Source organism: Coregonus clupeaformis, chromosome 13, assembly GCF_020615455.1.
Source record: "Coregonus clupeaformis isolate EN_2021a chromosome 13, ASM2061545v1, whole genome shotgun sequence".
Taxonomy (NCBI): domain Eukaryota; kingdom Metazoa; phylum Chordata; class Actinopteri; order Salmoniformes; family Salmonidae; genus Coregonus; species Coregonus clupeaformis.
The window spans coordinates 24,159,338-24,167,148 of record NC_059204.1 but is presented as its reverse complement, the minus strand read 5'-3'; the positions used below and the strand labels follow the sequence as shown (position 1 = coordinate 24,167,148).

General features: G+C 41.2%; 1 long non-coding RNA gene across 1 annotated transcript; it reads left to right on the top strand.

The window, feature by feature from the left end:
- Positions 1-454: 454 nt before the first annotated feature.
- Positions 455-7,360, top strand: LOC121580368. Its single transcript, XR_006003030.1, has 3 exons — positions 455-525; positions 6,459-6,524; positions 7,277-7,360. It is a non-coding gene; the product is annotated as an uncharacterized LOC121580368 (long non-coding RNA).
- The last annotated feature ends 451 nt before the right edge of the window (positions 7,361-7,811 follow it).

The following is a 7,811-nucleotide window of genomic DNA, read 5'->3' as shown; positions in this document are numbered from 1 at the left end:
AATATGGATGCAAAAATGAAGGGGTGTTATTGAATCTAAATCTTAGAAAATGGGATAAACAGACACTGCAATAAACAGACACTGAGCTGAACTAAAACTCCCCACTGATGTTGCCAATCTGTTCAGGTACTGTAGCTGTCCATGGTTCCAATTGTGCTGCCGTTTGTTTGGTGCTGTACTTGTCACTGATTAAATTATAGGTTATATCACAACACATAATTACATAAATCATATGTGAGATGGTTTACATAGGCTACAATGTTTGTTTGTTTTGATGACGGGCAGCATCATCCATAGAATTAGAATTCTTAATAGGATCTCTATGGCATCATCACTCTTATGTCATAATGGTTGGTAAAATCAAACCACCATACCACACCAACCACCTTACCATAACACTCAAACACAATCCCGCAAAAGTTTTCTCCAGTCATGAATGATCTCCTATGAATTGCTTTTATTGGAAATTTGATTGGTTTTAAAACTATTTGGATTGGATCATGGCGACAACTATTTCAGAAATAAGTAAGTCATCCATTTCTGTATACTCCTTTAACAACTAAATTGATCGTCTTAAATTGTCGATAAACGGTGATTAGTCTACAATTGCATTTCCTTAATGACGTAGCCCCTCATGTCAACCACTCCTCATATAATGTCGTTAGACCCAGTTTGACGCATTAAAACAAGTCTCTGATCCGTCATTTAATTAAACATTATTTTAAAGCAAAGTGCCATTTTTCATTTCAAAATGGGATCTATCTTTATGACGCGTCAACTGTCACGTCACAGAGACAGTTTGGACAAATAACATTACAGTAGAGTAGGCGAATATGTCGCCACATCCATGCTTGTAAAAGCCTACGTCAGGCCAGGTCGGGAAAACTGCTGAATATTTCCCACTTGTTTAGAAAACTTTAGAAAAGTTATTTGAATATAATTTCTACAAAACTTATGAAATACGTTTATAAGGCAGGAATAAGTAAGGTAAAGGAGATATCTTTGTCATGCTTTATTCATTTAATCACATTAATGTATATATTTGTGGCTCTAGGCATTTGACTGTATTGCTAGATCAATCAATTCACTTGATTCTCAATGCAATCTTACCTCTGAGGGAAGTAGCCAAAATTCAGGTGATCCACTGTAATGGTGGGAATATCTCTTATGATGAACTCCTCAAGCATGTTCAGCTATACTTCCAGATATACTTCAACAAGCTGGTGGTAAACTGTCACTCTCCTCTCACACATTAAAAATTAAGATACACTATATATATACAAGTATGTGGACACCCCTTCAAATGAGTGGATTCGGCTATTTCAGCCACACCCGTTGCTGACAGGTGTATAACATCGAGCACACAGTCATGCAATCTCCATAGACAAACATTAGCAGTAGAATGGCCTTACTGAAGAGCTCAGTGACTTTCAACGTGGCACCATCATAGGATCGTAAAATGTCTGCCCTGCTAAAGCTGCCCCAGTCAACTGTAAGTGCTGTTATTGTGAAGTGGAAACGTCTAGGAGCAACAACGGTCAGCCACGAAGTGGTAGGCCACTTGCGTCATAATGCAGAAACCACCTTGGCCCAACTCTGCTGTATATACTGTACATGGCTCTGATATTAACTAGTCTAACATGTTCAGTCTCCCAATAGTGATCTATTTCTTATAGAATACAGTATTGCCACAGTAAGATCTACAGTGATATATATATGGCACATTGATTGGATGGCTCTCCTGGGGAATCTGAAATGCGTAACAGCGTGTGGGGTATGGGATGGGCAGATGAGAATGCCATCGCTCCCAGGAGAGAGAGAGTCTGCTACTGAAATGTGGTACAAATTCAATCACATTCATTATGAATAACATAATTCCTCTCCAATTCTTCCCCTATGACTTTTAATTAGAACATTACTCATCCATCCGAACTGAGCCTGTCCTGCAAGACATCTAACCCAGGCCTACGCTGACATACAAAGCCATGATTCCTCTGCCATATAATAAAATACGTTAAAAAAAATATATATAGATACATATACATATAGATACAGTACAGTGTTGTCTTCCCTTTTCATTGGGTGTTATATATAAATATATAAATTATATATAAATATAAAAATAGTGAAATTATTTGTATTAGTCACACTGATGTCTTTACTAACCTTAGCACTGTATGGGTTTCTGTACATTTTTGTTTATGTGTGTGTTATTTTATAGCTGTTCTATAAAAGTCTCAAGTCCAAAACAGCTCTCTGAGGGGGATGGGGGGCAGTGAGGTCACAGCTTTATGTTGCTTTTGATTGCTTTCAGGGTCAATGTGCACTTTCATTTCTTTGTCCAGCTGCAGACACAAGGAGCAGATTGAATTGTGAGTGCCACAGCACTCTGTCAAGGACAGCAGACAAGAGTAGGGGGAGCAGGTACATGCTCACCACGCTGTAGTGAATATTAATATGGCTGTGGACTGTGGACTGTGTCAGTGATTAGGGTGAGGGCCCAACTCATTTGATTGGTTTTGTACAAATATCATAGATTACTGTTGTTGCATTCAGACGTCTGCATTCTTGGAAGAAGTGGGTATGTGAATCATAAGTGGAACTAAACTGTGTGTGTGTTCATCAGTGCATGCATGCAGACCTGCATGCTGTACTTCAATGGACATGTCATGTGGTTAACTGGGCATATTACTGCTTTGGGTTGGAGTCTTCTGAAGAAGTGACTGCTAGATTATGAAATGATTAACTGCAGTCAACCAACATCCAAAATCCAGTATTTGTGTAAGAAATGCACTGCAGTGTCTGTGTCTTTGCCTCCACTTGAAGCACTCAGAGGTTATGATGGTTCATCTTCCTCAGAGTGGGAGGCAGTGGCAGAGGGAGGCATCTTGTGGATTGTTTTCAGGATAATACTGTGGCAGAGAAACTGTCAATAGCAAAGGCATGAAGTGTAGAAAATTCAGATCATTTGCTTCACAGAGGAGCATAAAACTCCACAAAGTATAGATTGATGTAATTCTTCCTTTCAGAGATATAGCCTTTTGTCCTCATTTGATGGAAGATAAGAGACCTACCGGTATTCATCTACAGTACATACTGTACATTTCCTTATAGTAATATATTCACAATTAAATGTCTCTCTTTTTAATGTAGCACCACTATATTTTGAAATATGTTTAGTATTTGTGTGTGGTTTTAGCCGTGGTAATGTTGGTTGGTATCTTTCAGTAAGAGAGTTCTAAACAGAGATCTGAGGAGTGAGGCTCTCTGAGGGCTCGTCTGGAGGCTGACATTTGAAGGATGCCCTAGATGTTTTTCCAGACAGTGTTTTTATCCGATTTTCTCCACAACACTTGTGATGTGTGTTTAATTGGAACAGACTGTCCTCGGAGCAGTTTTGACGAGCGATCGATAGGTGAGCTCAAGGCCTCTAGTTCCCAGAAAGAGAGAAAAGAAGAGGAGGAGAATGAGGACATAATAGCATAGCACCCCACCACCAATGACACAAATACATAGCTATTAAGACGTCCGCAAGGAATGATCCATCAATACCTTGATGTAGAGACACTGGTAACTGTAATGACTAATTAATGACTAATGAATAACAAGTGGAGTATTTTCTGTTTGTTCATTTAGCCATTTCCTTATTATTTTCTTCCGCAGCATCATTAAGCACCAACTACTGCCAGTGAATAATGGCAGGGTTTTTCAAATGGAATCGAAATAGAACTGAGTCATTGGACTGAGTCATCTGATAATCATAATCAAAGTAAATATCAAGTGATCGAGATGAGAGAAAAACAGTAGGGAATGATTGGCGACCATGATAAAAACGGACCAGAACTGAGATGCAGACCTGGATTCAAATAGTATTTGCTGTCTTAAAAATGCATTTGAGCGTATGATTGAGCTTGCTTGGAGTGCCAGATGTGCCGGGCTTGCACTTTTGGGACTGTTCCATTAGTTCCCTTGCGCCAAGCAAGTTCAATCAAATGCAGCTAAAGTATTTGAAAGAAAACAAATATTGTTTGGACCCTGGTTTGCTGAGATGACACACACTGGCCCAGCATGCTTTAGTATTGGTTTCAACACTGCTAGCAGGAGCCCTGATGTGACCAACCACACATTCAGAACACTCACAGAAGCCCCGTTTATACCTGCTTCTAACTTGCGTCCTTTGTCTTGATTGTGCCCACATTTTTAGACAGGTGTAGACAATCAAAAAGACACATTGTGATCCGATTGTGATCAGATCATCCTGCCTAACTCCGGAGGTAGTCAGACACACATTGTGTCTGGATATCTTACAAGTGTAGACAGATCTGGACAGAAAAGCCATTTAAATCATCATTATACCATGGCAATACTTGTTTGTGATTGGCTTGAAGGGCATTATTGAGTGTGTATTATTTCCCTGTAACGCACGGTATATCAGCACGGTAGAATTCAATGGCTATAGTTCATTTTTACATGTTCTATGTTTGAGCTGCTTTTGAAAGCAAAAGTCTAATTGAAAACATTATTGGCACTATTGAATTCGATTTTCATAATAGCAAGCTAGGACTGATGGTTTGGTTAGCTAAACTAGGAAGTCTGTTTGTTTGGTTACCAAGGCAACTACTGTAGCTATCTAGTAAACTTGCTATTTACTTCAGTGGATGTTGAACACATTTCTACCGGCAAAGGAACACATTTCTAGTGGCAAATGTGTTACATTATAGCCATGGTATGTATAACAGGTATAATCAACTTGGGGCTCTATGCGTTCTCTTGAAAATAATGCAACTTACACACACACACGTTACACACACAGACACACACACATACATACATATATACATACAGTACATACAGATACACATACTCCTTTTTGTGGAGAAGTACAGTAAGGTAGGCTCCCCACCCCTATGTGGCTTCTTATGCCTGGAGTAATAGTGGAGTTGATGGCCTTGGCTCTGTGCTCCTGATGTCTGAGCTGAAGGATAGTGGTCCTCTGTAGCTCAGCTGATAGAGCACGGCGCTTGTAACGCCAGGGTAGTGGGTTCGATCCCCAGGACCACCCATACACAAAAATGTATGCACGCATGATTGTAAGTTGCTTTGGATAAAAGCGTCTGCTAAATGGCATATTATATTATTATTATTAAGGATACACTGAAAACTGTGCTCTCTCCTGTCTGTCAGCTACCTGTCAGGGTCCAGGAGAGAGGGAGGGGAGACTGTCTGAGAGACAGGGAAGGAGAGGGAGGGGAGACTGTCTGAGAGACAGGGAAGGAGAGGGAGGGGAGACTGTCTGAGAGACAGGGAAGGAGAGGGAGGGGAGACTGTCTGAGAGACAGGGAAGGAGAGGGAGGGGAGACTGTCTGAGACACAGGGAAGGAGAGGGAGGGGAGACTGTCTGAGAGACAGGGAAGGAGAGGGAGGGGAGACTGTCTGAGAGACAGGGAAGGAGAGGGAGGGGAGACTGTCTGAGAGACAGGGAAGGAGAGGCAGGAAGTCTCTATTACAGTAGGCGTATATTTCTTTTCCCCCCTCCTCCTCCCTCCAGAGTAGCACCACACCCTACTGTCTCATCCATCAGAGGGGTGATGGTGAATAAGAGACTGGTGAAAATTAGGTCAGAGGAAAGAGACAGTGGCCACGTTGCAGAACGTCTTTATTGCATTCACACTGCACAGATGATCAGATCTCACCACGTCCAGGAAAGTGTTTAAACGTGTCAGGAACCTTGTTGATATGATATATCAATCTTCTGAGATGTGCAGTCTATCTTGTGAGACTGAAAAAAAATTACACTTGGAACACCACTAGTATGTTGGAGTATAGGCCAAGCCAGAGGCATGCTTACCTAGTCACCTACGAGTGAATCTGCTCCTTTGTGATGTAGTTAGAAACAGGCTCCATGGCTGAATGCACAAAGTTCACCCCCGGCACTCAATCAAATCCATGCTCCCCACTTCACCTTTTCCATATATATTACAACTGACACTGTAAGAACAACTATAACCACTGAAATAATATCCCATCAATCACATGATTTAGGCTAAATGTGTGAATGAAATGAAGTACGAACTTAGTGTGGTGCTGCCATCAGTTGGTTATCACATGTAATCGCAAAAAATGTGGAATGCACTCGTTCTCTACCTGAGAACACTTCAAGTATAATGCATCTACATTCCATTGAACACGACTGCCCTATTGCGCCACCTAGTGTTCTTCATTGAAACTGCCCATTGGAATCCTTAAGTGAACGTGACAAAATAATATGAAGCATACAGGGTTGTCATATATTTTAACTCAAATAGTTACTGGTAGTAATTGGGTCCTGTGAGTGAGAAGGTAGGAAAGTAAGTCACTTTAGCATATTACACATTCACTGTGGAGTCGAACACACTAAAAACATACTCTTCAGCATCTTGGCATCATCTGTCTCAAGATATTGTACTCTTTTCTTTCAGGTTGGTGGTGGAAGTCATCATGGAAGAACAACAATGCTGTCATATAATTCATTCTCAAAGTTACAGGTGAGTTTGGTGGCCCATGATTCTTATTATGAAGTGCTCTCTGTGACAAAACGCTGCAACAATGTTGTTAAAATAACTTTACCATATGATTTTTGTATTATTATATGAACACATTGACAGTCAAATAAGTTACGATGTGGGCTCTCCATCATAATCAGCAACCTTATGCATTGATATCAAGGCTTAGTATCAAGGCTTATTCTTCTGGTAGAGCTCAGATGTTGCAACTGTGTAGGGGTGTTCCTGACATGTGATTTGATTTACTGCCTGATGGTGTGTGTGTGTGTGTGTGTGTCTGGGAAAGTAAGCTGCTATCAGTTAGTTTATACATGTCATGGGAACAAGCTAAGGGTGTCAGATGCCCTGAAGACACCTTACCCTACATTTGGTGATGTCATAGTGCATGGGTGTCTGTACTACTGTAAATATGAAGGCCTGTGTGTGTGCGTATATGTGCCTGTCATGTGTGCAAGAGAGAGAATGCTTGCGTGCATGTGTATGTGTGTGTGCCATTTGGCTAGAGAGAGCATGCTTGTGTGTGTGTGTGTGTGTGTGTCTGACCTGAATTGCCCTAGTTGTAGGGGGTGAGTTTAAGGCGTAAGGTCAGTCCTATTGTCTCCTTTAACTGAAAAGGCGGTCCAGGCAGGTGACTAATTTCCGCGTCTTACACACACACACGCTAAACACACTGCTCAGCGTTTTGATAACGCTTCTCTCACACGGTTATCTTGTTTTCTTTTCTTTCCGTCAAGTCAGTGGCGAAGGACGTCATGGAGGCGGAGTTGTCAGACAGATGCATCGCTGATGGGTTTACGTGTTCAGGTACTGAGGTAAACTCTCTGGTTAGTCACAACATGAGAAGCCTGGCCTGGAGATACTCTCTCTGGATGAAGTCTAGGCAGTGGCGGCTACTGATGGGCTGAATATCCAGGGTGCGAGGTGGTTGGAGTTGTCAACAAATCAGCATGACAGAAATATGATGCCAAGTGTTCGAATTACCGGTAGTTTCTTTGAGAAGATATATAAAGAGATCTGTGCATTTGAACAGCAGCATAAATACACCTATTTCACTTTTGCATGCCAAAAACCGAATGACCACTGCTGCACATGCAGCCACTGTTTTGAACAGATTAGATTATACTCTTTAGAACGAGCAGCCAGCTCATGATCGAACGAGTGCACCAGGGAGAACGGTCGTCACTAGTTTCCACAGCTACAATGTCATAAAGCCTGCCTATTTCTACAATTTATCTTCTTAAAATGTGATTTTAAACTTAACTTTAACCC